Source organism: Nicotiana sylvestris, chromosome 11 (genome assembly GCF_000393655.2).
Source record: "Nicotiana sylvestris chromosome 11, ASM39365v2, whole genome shotgun sequence".
In the NCBI taxonomy this organism is placed as follows: domain Eukaryota; kingdom Viridiplantae; phylum Streptophyta; class Magnoliopsida; order Solanales; family Solanaceae; genus Nicotiana; species Nicotiana sylvestris.
Window position 1 is genome coordinate 7,869,344 of NC_091067.1, and position 9,436 is coordinate 7,878,779.

Consider the following 9,436-nt stretch of genomic DNA (forward strand, 5'->3'; position numbering starts at 1 on the left):
CTTCTAATATTACTAAATACAATCGTCTGAAAGAAAATTTTAAACCGTTTGTTTTGGTACAAAAAATAACAAACTGAATAAAGAGAGAGAGACTCCGGGCCTGCGGACGTCAGCAAGGCTACCTCGGTGTCTCTAGACTGAAGGCCTGCTCCCGATCTACTGCTGCTATCCAAAGGCTGCTCCAACTCCATGATCTATGCAAAAGAGCACAGAGTGTAGCATCAGCACAACCGACCCCATGTGCTGGTAAGTGCCTGGCCTAACCCCGGCGAAGTAGTGACGAGGCTAGACCCAGACTCCAGATAAACCTGTGCAGATATATATATATATATATATATATATATATATATATATTTATACAAGGATAATGGAAAACAACGAAAAGTAAAAAATTAAAGTTGGGAGGGGGAGCATGCGTACAGGGATAGCAGATAAAATAAAATATTAGAAATAAAAAGGGAAAACTACATTTGCTCACTTCTACCGTAGAATAAGGGGAAAAAACAACCACTTTCACTTGTCTCGGTTTTCTCTTGTTGCAGGCGTGCAACCCGATCCCATTTTATCATATCTTGTGGTAGGTGTACCACCCGCTCCTATTTCATCACATCTCGTGGTAGGCGTACCACCCGCTCCCATTTCATCATATCTTGTGGTAGGCGTACCACCCGCTCCCATTTCATTTTATCTTGTGGTAGGCATACCACATGCTCCCATTTCATTTTATCTTGTGGTAGGCGTACCACCTGCTCCCATTTAATTTCATAATTTGTGGTAGGCGTACCACCCGCTCCCATTTTATTTTATCTTGTGGTAGGCGTACCACCCGCTCCCATTTCATTTCATAATTTGTGGTAGGCGTACCACCCGCTCCCATTTCAGTCCAACACAATATCACAGGATAATCCCGACAAGGGAGCAAGATAACATAATAAGTTTCACGGCAAGGAACAATATATCAAATCAACTATCCCAGCAAGGGAGATCCAGCTATAACCAATTTACTCAATTTCTACTTAACACAATTAATACAAATGCTCAATCATAACATTTAATTGCTCAATTTCAAAGATCTTCAACCAAGTTCTCATAAGCATTACTTAAGAATACAATAATTTAGCAATTTAGGACTCACGGTCATGCTCGACCCCCAACGTATAGATACTCGTCACCATGTCTATACGTCGGACACACCACAAAGCAAGTAGTAAGTAAGAATCAGCTCCTAATCCCTCAAGCTAGAGTTAGACCGAACACTTACCTCAACTTCCACGGCTAAATTAATCCACAACGACCGCTTTCCCTCTCGAATTCGGCTCCAACTCAATCAAATCTATGAAATAACGACTTTATTGTATCATTATAAGCTAAACAAATCAAACCTAATGCCTAAACATAGATTTCTAAGCTTTCTTCCCAAAATTCCAAAAATCGACCCCGGGCCCGCTTGGTCAAAACACGAGGTTTAGACCAAATTCATATCGCCCATTCATCCAGAGCCCGGATATATAATTTGTTTTTAAATTCGACCCCAAAATGAGGTCTAAATCAAGAAAAGTAAAAAGCCCTAACTCTACCCAATTTCTACCTTAAATCACATATTCTAGGCCTAGGATTTCAATTAATGTTGAAGGAAATGGAAGTAAATAAGCTAAGAATTACTAACCCAAGAGGTCTTGGTGAAGAATCGCTCCAATGGTCGCCTAAGAGTTTGGAGAAGAAAAGGTTTTGTGAATTTTCTAATGAATCTCGTAGCTACTATTTCTGAAGTTTTAAAAAAAATAACTGGGCAGAAAAATGCTCTATGCGATCGCGAAGAAGGTCATGTGATCGCATAGGGAGAGTAAGGTTGCCCATTGCGATCGCGGACAGTGTATTGCGAATGCATAGAAGAAAACGGGCTCCATTCCGGGTTTGGTTTATATGCATTGCAATCGCGGAAGGGGAATGCTATCACATATAACATATGGTGGCTACTATACGCGATCGCAGGAGGATCTATGCGACCACATAGAACAAACAGGGCACCTGGAAACTCACTCTATGCGATCGCAGGAAGGCCTATGCGATCGCATAGCACTGGATAATAGAACACCAGAACTGCTATTTTCTGCAACTTTTCTAAGTCCAAAACCATCCCGAAACACATCCGAATCACACCCGAGCCCTCAGGGCTCCTAACCAAACACATGTACTAACTCAACAACCTCATATGAACTTATCCGTGCAATCAAATCGCCAAATATCATCATAAACAACGAATCAAGCCTCAAAATCACTAGTTTTTCTTCAAACTTCATAAACTTTCAAATTTAGAGTTTTAAGTCCGAAACACGTCAAACGACGTCCGATTTCAACCAAATTTCACAGAAAGCGCTTAAACCACATATAAGACATGTATCGGGTGCCCAAACCAAAATATGGGCCCAATACCAATGCTTTCTAATTCATTTTTATTTCAAAGTTTCATATTAAATTTCAGAAAATAATTTCTTTCAAAAATTCATTTTTCGGGTTTGGGAACTCGGATTTCGATTCCGGGAATACGCCTGAGTCCCATATTTTTATACGGACCCTCCGGGACCGTCAAATCACAGTTCCGGGTCCGTTTTCCCAAAATGTTGACCAAAGTCAACTTTAACCATTTTAAAGCCACAATTTATCAAATTTCACATAATTTAACACACAAGCTTTTCCGGCTATGCGCCCGGACTGTGCACGCAAATCGAGGCAACTAAAGGTGAGGTTTTCAAGGCCTCTGAAGCACGGAAAAAGGGAGAAAACCGGTGATGACCCTTTGGGTCGTCACATTCTCCACCTCTAAAACAACCGTTCGTCCTCGAACGGGCATAAGAAGGAAGCACCTGAGTCGGGGAAATGGTGAGGATAACGGTCCCGCATATCGGACTCAGACTCCCAGGTCGATGCCTCAAGAGGCTGACCTCTCCACTGAACACGAACCGAAGGAAAACTCTTCGACCTCAACTGGCGAACCTGTCGGTCTAGAATAGCTACCGGCTCCTCCTCATAAGATAAGTCCTTGTCCAATTGGACAGTGCTGAAATCTAACACGTGGGATGGATCGCCGTGATATTTCCGAAGCATGGACACATGAAACACTGGATGTACAGTTGATAAGTTCGGTGGCAATGCAAGTCTATAAGCCACCTCCCCCACTTGATCAAGAATCTCAAATGGACCAATGAACCTAGGGCTAAACTTGCCCTTCTTCCCAAATCTCATCACGCCCTTCATAGGTGACACTCGGAGCAATACCTGCTCACCAACCATGAAAGCCACACCTCAAACCTTTTGATTTGCATAGCTCTTCTGCCTGGACTAAGTTGTACGAAGTCTATCCTGAATGATCCTGACCTTGTCCAAAGCCTCCTGAACCAAATCTGTACCCAACAGTCGAGCCTCTCCCGACTCAAACCATCCAACCAGAGATTGACATCGCCTACCATACAAAGCCTCAAAAGGAGCCATCTGGATACTCGACTGGTAGCTGTTGTTGTAGGAGAACTCTGCTAAAGGCAAAAACTGATCCCACGAACCTCCAAAGTCAATGACACAAGCTCTGAGCATATTCTCCAATATCTGAATAGTCCGCTCGGACTGCCTGTCCGTCTGAGGATGAAATGGTGTACTCAACTCAACCTGGGTGCCTAACTCCAGCTGGATTACTTTCTAGAAACGCGAGGTGAATTGCATACCTCGGTCCGAGATGATAGATACCGGCACACCATGAAGGCAAACAATCTCCCGGATGTAGATCTCAGCTAACCTCTCGGATGAATAGGAGACTGCCCATACTGGCTGACTTCCTACTCAAGGCATCAGCCACCACATTGGCCTTTCCCGGGTGATATAGGATAATGGTGTCATAATATTTCAACAACTCCGGCCACCTTTTCTGCCTCAAATTCAACTCCTTTTTCTTGAACAAATACTGAAGACTCTTATGAACCGTGAACACCTCACACGCCACGCCATACAGATAGTGCCTCCAAATCTTCAATGCGTGAACAATGGCTGCCAACTCCAAATCATGCACTGGATAGTTCTTCTCATGAACCTTCAACTGCCTCGAAGCATAGGCAATGACCTTGCCATCCTGCATCAACACTGCACCAAGTCCAATACGAGATGCATCACAATAGACTGTATAAGGCCCTAAACCTGTGGGCAAAACCAATACCGGTGCCGTAGTCAGAGCTGTCTTGAGCTTCTGCAAGCTCGCCTCACACTTGTCTGACCATCTGAACTGGGCACCCATCTGGGTCAACCTGGTCATCGGGGCTGCAAAAGACGAGAACCCCTCCACGAATTGACGGTAGTAGCCTGCTAACCCCAAGAAACTCCGAATCTCTGTGGCTGATGCTAGTCTAGGCCAGCCTTTGACTGCCTCAATCTTTTTTGGATCAACCTGAATAACCTCTGCTGATACAACATGACCCAAAAATGCAACTAAGCTCAACCAGAACTCGCACTTCGAGAACTTAGCATATAACTGACTATCCCTCAAGGTCTGAAGAACCACTCTAAGATGTTGCTCGTGCTCCTCCCGGCTGCGGGATTATATCAAAATATCATCGACGAAGACTATCACGAACGAGTCCAAATAAGGCCTGAACACTCGATTCATCAAATCCATAAAGGCTGTTGGGGCATTGGTCAACCCAAATGACATAACCAAGAAATCATAATGCCCGTACCGAGTGCGGAATGCTGTCTTAGGGACATCGGATGCCCTAATCCTCAACTGATGGTAGCCAGATCTCAAGTCAATCTTTGAAAATACCTTGGCACCCTGAAGTTGATCGAACAAATCATCAATCCTCGGCAGTGGATACTTATTCTTAATTGTAACCTTGTTCAATTGCTGGTAATCAATGCACATTCTCATCGAGCCATCCTTTTTCTTTACAAATAGAACCGGCGCACCCCAAGGCGACACGCTGGGTCTAATGAAACCCTTCCCAAGCAAGTCTTGTAACTGCTCCTTCAACTCTTTCAACTCTGGTGGGGCCATGCAATATGGTGGAATAGAAATGGGCTGAGAGCCCGGATCCAGATCAATACAAAAGTCAATATCCCTGTCGGGCGCCATACCCGGCAGGTCTAAAGGGAAAACCTCGGGGAACTCTCAAACAATAGGTACAAAATCAATAGAAGGGACCTCTATGCTGTAATCGCGAACATACGCCAGATAAGCTAAGCACCCCTTCTCGACCATGCGTCGAGCCTTCACATATGAAATAACACTGCGAGTGGCATGACCTGGGGTCCCTCTCCACTCTAGTCAGGGCAAATCTGGTAAAGCCAAGGTCACGGTCCTGGCATGGCAATCCAAGATAGCATGATACGGGGACAACCAATCCATCCCTGATATAACGTCGAAATTCACCATATCTAAGAGCAACAAATCAACACGGGTCTCAAGACCCCTAAACACCACAACACAGGAATGATGAACCCGATCAACCACTATATAATCACCCATCGGTGTAGATACATATGCAGGAATACTCAAGGCCTCACTAGGCATAAGCAAGTAGGGTGCAAAATAGGACGACACATATGAATACGTAGATCTGGGGTCAAATAGCACTAAAACATCTCTATCGCAGACCAAAATAATACCTGTAATGACAATATCTGATGACTCAGCCTCTGGCCTAGTTGGAAGAGCATAACACCGGGGTTGGGCCCCACCTCCCTGAACTGCCTCTCTGGGATGACCGGCTACTGGCTAGCCCCCACCTCTGGCGGCCTGAGCTCCACCTCTATGACCTCTACCTCCACCTCTAACACCCCTACCACCACCTCTAGCTGGCTGGGCAGGTTGTGAAACCTCCGGTGCCTGAATCATAGTACGAGAACTATGGTGCTGAGAGCTGCTCAAAGCTCGAGGGCAATACCTGGAAATGTGCCTCGTGTCTCCACACGTGAAACAAGCCCTCGGCTGCTGGGGATGACGGCCCTGAAAACTCTGGAGCGGTGGTGCACTGATAGGTGCTAATGGTGAATTGTAAGGTTGCTGGTCTGAATAATGCAGCTGAGAACCACGACCACCAGAAGTACCATGAGAGACCTATAGGGCTGACTGAAAGGGCCTAGGAGGATGGCCTCTACCATACGAATCTCTACCTCTAGACGAGGTACCACTGAATCTGCCTGAATGACGAGGCCTCTTATTCGACCCATGACTACCTCCCTGTAACAGAACCATCTCAACTCAGTGGGCCACATTGGCCACCTCCTGAAATGTAATCTTACTCCCATCTCCTATAGCCATCTGGAGACAGATCGGCTGAATCAAACCGTCGATAAACCTCAGTACCCTCTCTCTCTCGGTGGGGAGTATGACAATTGCATGGTGAGCTACATCAATGAACCGAGTCTCGTACTGAGTGATTGTCATAGAGCCATGTTGGAGGCGCTCGAACTGCCTGTGAAAAGCCTCCCTCTGAGTGACTGGGAGAAACTTCTCCAAAAACACCTCTGTAAACTGGTCCCAAGTCAAAGATGGCGACCCTGCTGGTCTGGCTAAGCAATAGTCCCTCCACCAAGTCTTGGTGGGTCCAGATAGACAAAAGGTGGAAAAATCGACCCCATTGGTCTCCACAACACCCATGTTCCGAAGAACCTCGTGGCAGCTATATAATAAATCCTGGGGATCCTCTGAAAAAGCACCGCTGAATGTGGTAGTGAATAGCTTGGTGAATCGATCCAATCTTCACAGAGCATCGGCGGACATAGCCGCACCATCGTCAGTCTGAGCCGTTGTACCCGGCTAAACTGCCACTGCTGGCTGAACCACCGGAACCTGAACCTGGGGAGCTACCTACTCCGGAGTACGTGTAGCAGGAATCTGAACCCCTTCTCCAGCCTGAGAAGTGGCTGGTGCTACTGGAAGAAAACCCACTCGAGAGACGCTCTCTATGAAGCCTACCAATCGGACAAAAGCGTCCTGAAGCACTGGAGTGGCTATGAAACCCTCTGGGACCTGAGCTGGGCCCACCGGAGATGCTGGAGCTGGAACCTCCTCATCATAATCAACATGAGGCTCCACCTCTGGAACTGCTGCTCGGGGCTGAGCTCTGCCCCTACCCCTGCCTCGGCCTCTGGCATGGCCTCGGCCACGCCCTCTGCCCCTAATAAGAGCCACTGCTGGGGGCTCGGGTTGCTGCGCGGTCGATGAGGAAGTGCGTGTCCTCGCCATTTGTGAAAGAACGGAGTAGAAATTCAATTAGTATTGGGGAAACAGAACCGCATGACAAGAAAGAACAGATGTGAAGTTTTCCTAACTCTGTAGCCTCTGGGGGAAAATACAGACTTCTCCGTACCGACCCCTCAGACTCTACTAAGGTTGTCCGTGAGTTGTGAGACCTATGTAACCTAGTGCTCTGATACCAACTTGTCACGACACGAATTTCCCACCCTCGGGAGTCGTGATGGCTCCTACTAATAGGAGCTAGGCAAGCCAACTTAAATTACTTTCGATTTAACGTGCATTTCTTTTCCGTAATTATCAACATGTAATAGAGGCAACATAATTAAAATTTCATGCGGAAGTCTCAACTTATATAAAAACTAAATAGAATTGTGGAAAGTTTAACAACATCCTCTACCCAAGATTGGTGTTACAATGCTCACGAACTTCTAAGATTACTAAATACAATCGTTTGAAAGAAAATTTTAAACTGTTTGTTACGGTACAAAAGATAACAAACTGAATAAAGAGAGAGAGACTTCGGGCCTGCGGATGTCAGCAAGGCTACCTCGGTGTCTCTGGACTGAAGGCCTGATCCCGATCTACTGCTGCTGTCCAAAGGCTGTTCCAACTCCGTGATCTGTGCAAAAGAGCACAGAGTGTAGCATCAGCACAACCGACCCCATGTGCTGGTAAGTGCCTAGCCGAACCCCGGGAAAGTAGTGACGAGGCTAGACCCAGACTCCAGATAAACCTGTGCAGATATATATATATATATATATATACAAGTACAATGGAAAATAGTAGAAAGTAAAAAATTAAAGATGGGAGGGGGAGCATGCGTACGGGGATAGCAGATAAAATAGAATATTAGAAATAATAAGGGAAAACTACATTTGCTCACTTATACCATAGAATAAGGGGAAAAAAACAACCACTTTCACTTGTCTCAGTTTTCTCTTGTTGCAGGCGTGCAACCCGATCTCATTTCATCATATCTTGTGGTAGGCGTACCACCCACTCCCATTTCATCACATCTCGTGGTAGGCGTACCACTCGATCCCATTTCATCATATCTTGTGGTAGGCATACCACCCGCTCCCATTTCATTTTATCTTGTGGTAGGCATACCACCCGCTCCCATTTCATTTTATCTTGTGGTAGGCGTACCACCCGCTCCCATTTCATTTCATAATTTGTGGTAGGCGTACCACCCGCTCCCATTTCAGTCCAACACAATATCACAGGATAATTCCGACAAGGGAGCAAGATAACATAATAAGTTTCCCGGCAAGGGAACAAGATATCAAATCAACTATCCCGGCAAGGGAGATCCAGCTATAACCAATTTACTCAATTTCTACTTAACACAATTAATACAAATGCTCAATCATAACATTTACTTGCTTAGTTTCAAAGATCTTCAACCAAGTTCTCATAAGCATTACTTAAGAATACAACAATTTAGCAATTTAAGACTCACGGTCATGCTCGACCCCCAACGTATAGATACTCGTCACCATGCCTATACGTCGGACACAACACAAAGCAAGTAGTAAGTAAGACTCAACTCCTAATCCCTCAAGCTAGAGTTAGACCGAACACTTACATCAACTTCCATGCTAAATTAATCCACATCGACCGTTTTCCCTCTCGAATTCGGCTCCAACTCAATCAAATCTATGAAATAACGACTTTATAGTATCAATGTAAGCTAAACAAATCAAACCTAATGCCTAAACATAGATTTCTAAGCTTTCTTCCCAAAATTTCAAAAATCGACCCCGGGCCCGTTTGGTCAAAACACGAGGTTCGGACCAAATTCATATCGTCCATTCATCCACAAGCCCGGATATATAATTTGTTTTCAAATTCGACCCCAAAACGAGGTCTAAATCAAGAAAAGTAAAAAGCCCTAACTCTACCCAATTTCTACCTTAAATCTCATATTCTAGGCCTAGGATTCCAATTGATGTTGAAGGAAATAAGCTAAGAATTACTAACCCAAGAGGTCTTGGTGAAGAATCGCTCCAATGGTCGCCAAAGAGTTTGGAGAAGAAAAGGTTTTGTGAACTTTCTAATGAATCCCGTAACTACTGTTTCTGAAGTTTTAAAAAAAATAACTGGGCAGAAAAATGCTCTATGCGATCACGAAGAAGGTCTTGCGATCGCATAGGGAGAGGAAGGTTGCCCATTGCGATCGCGGACAGTGTATTG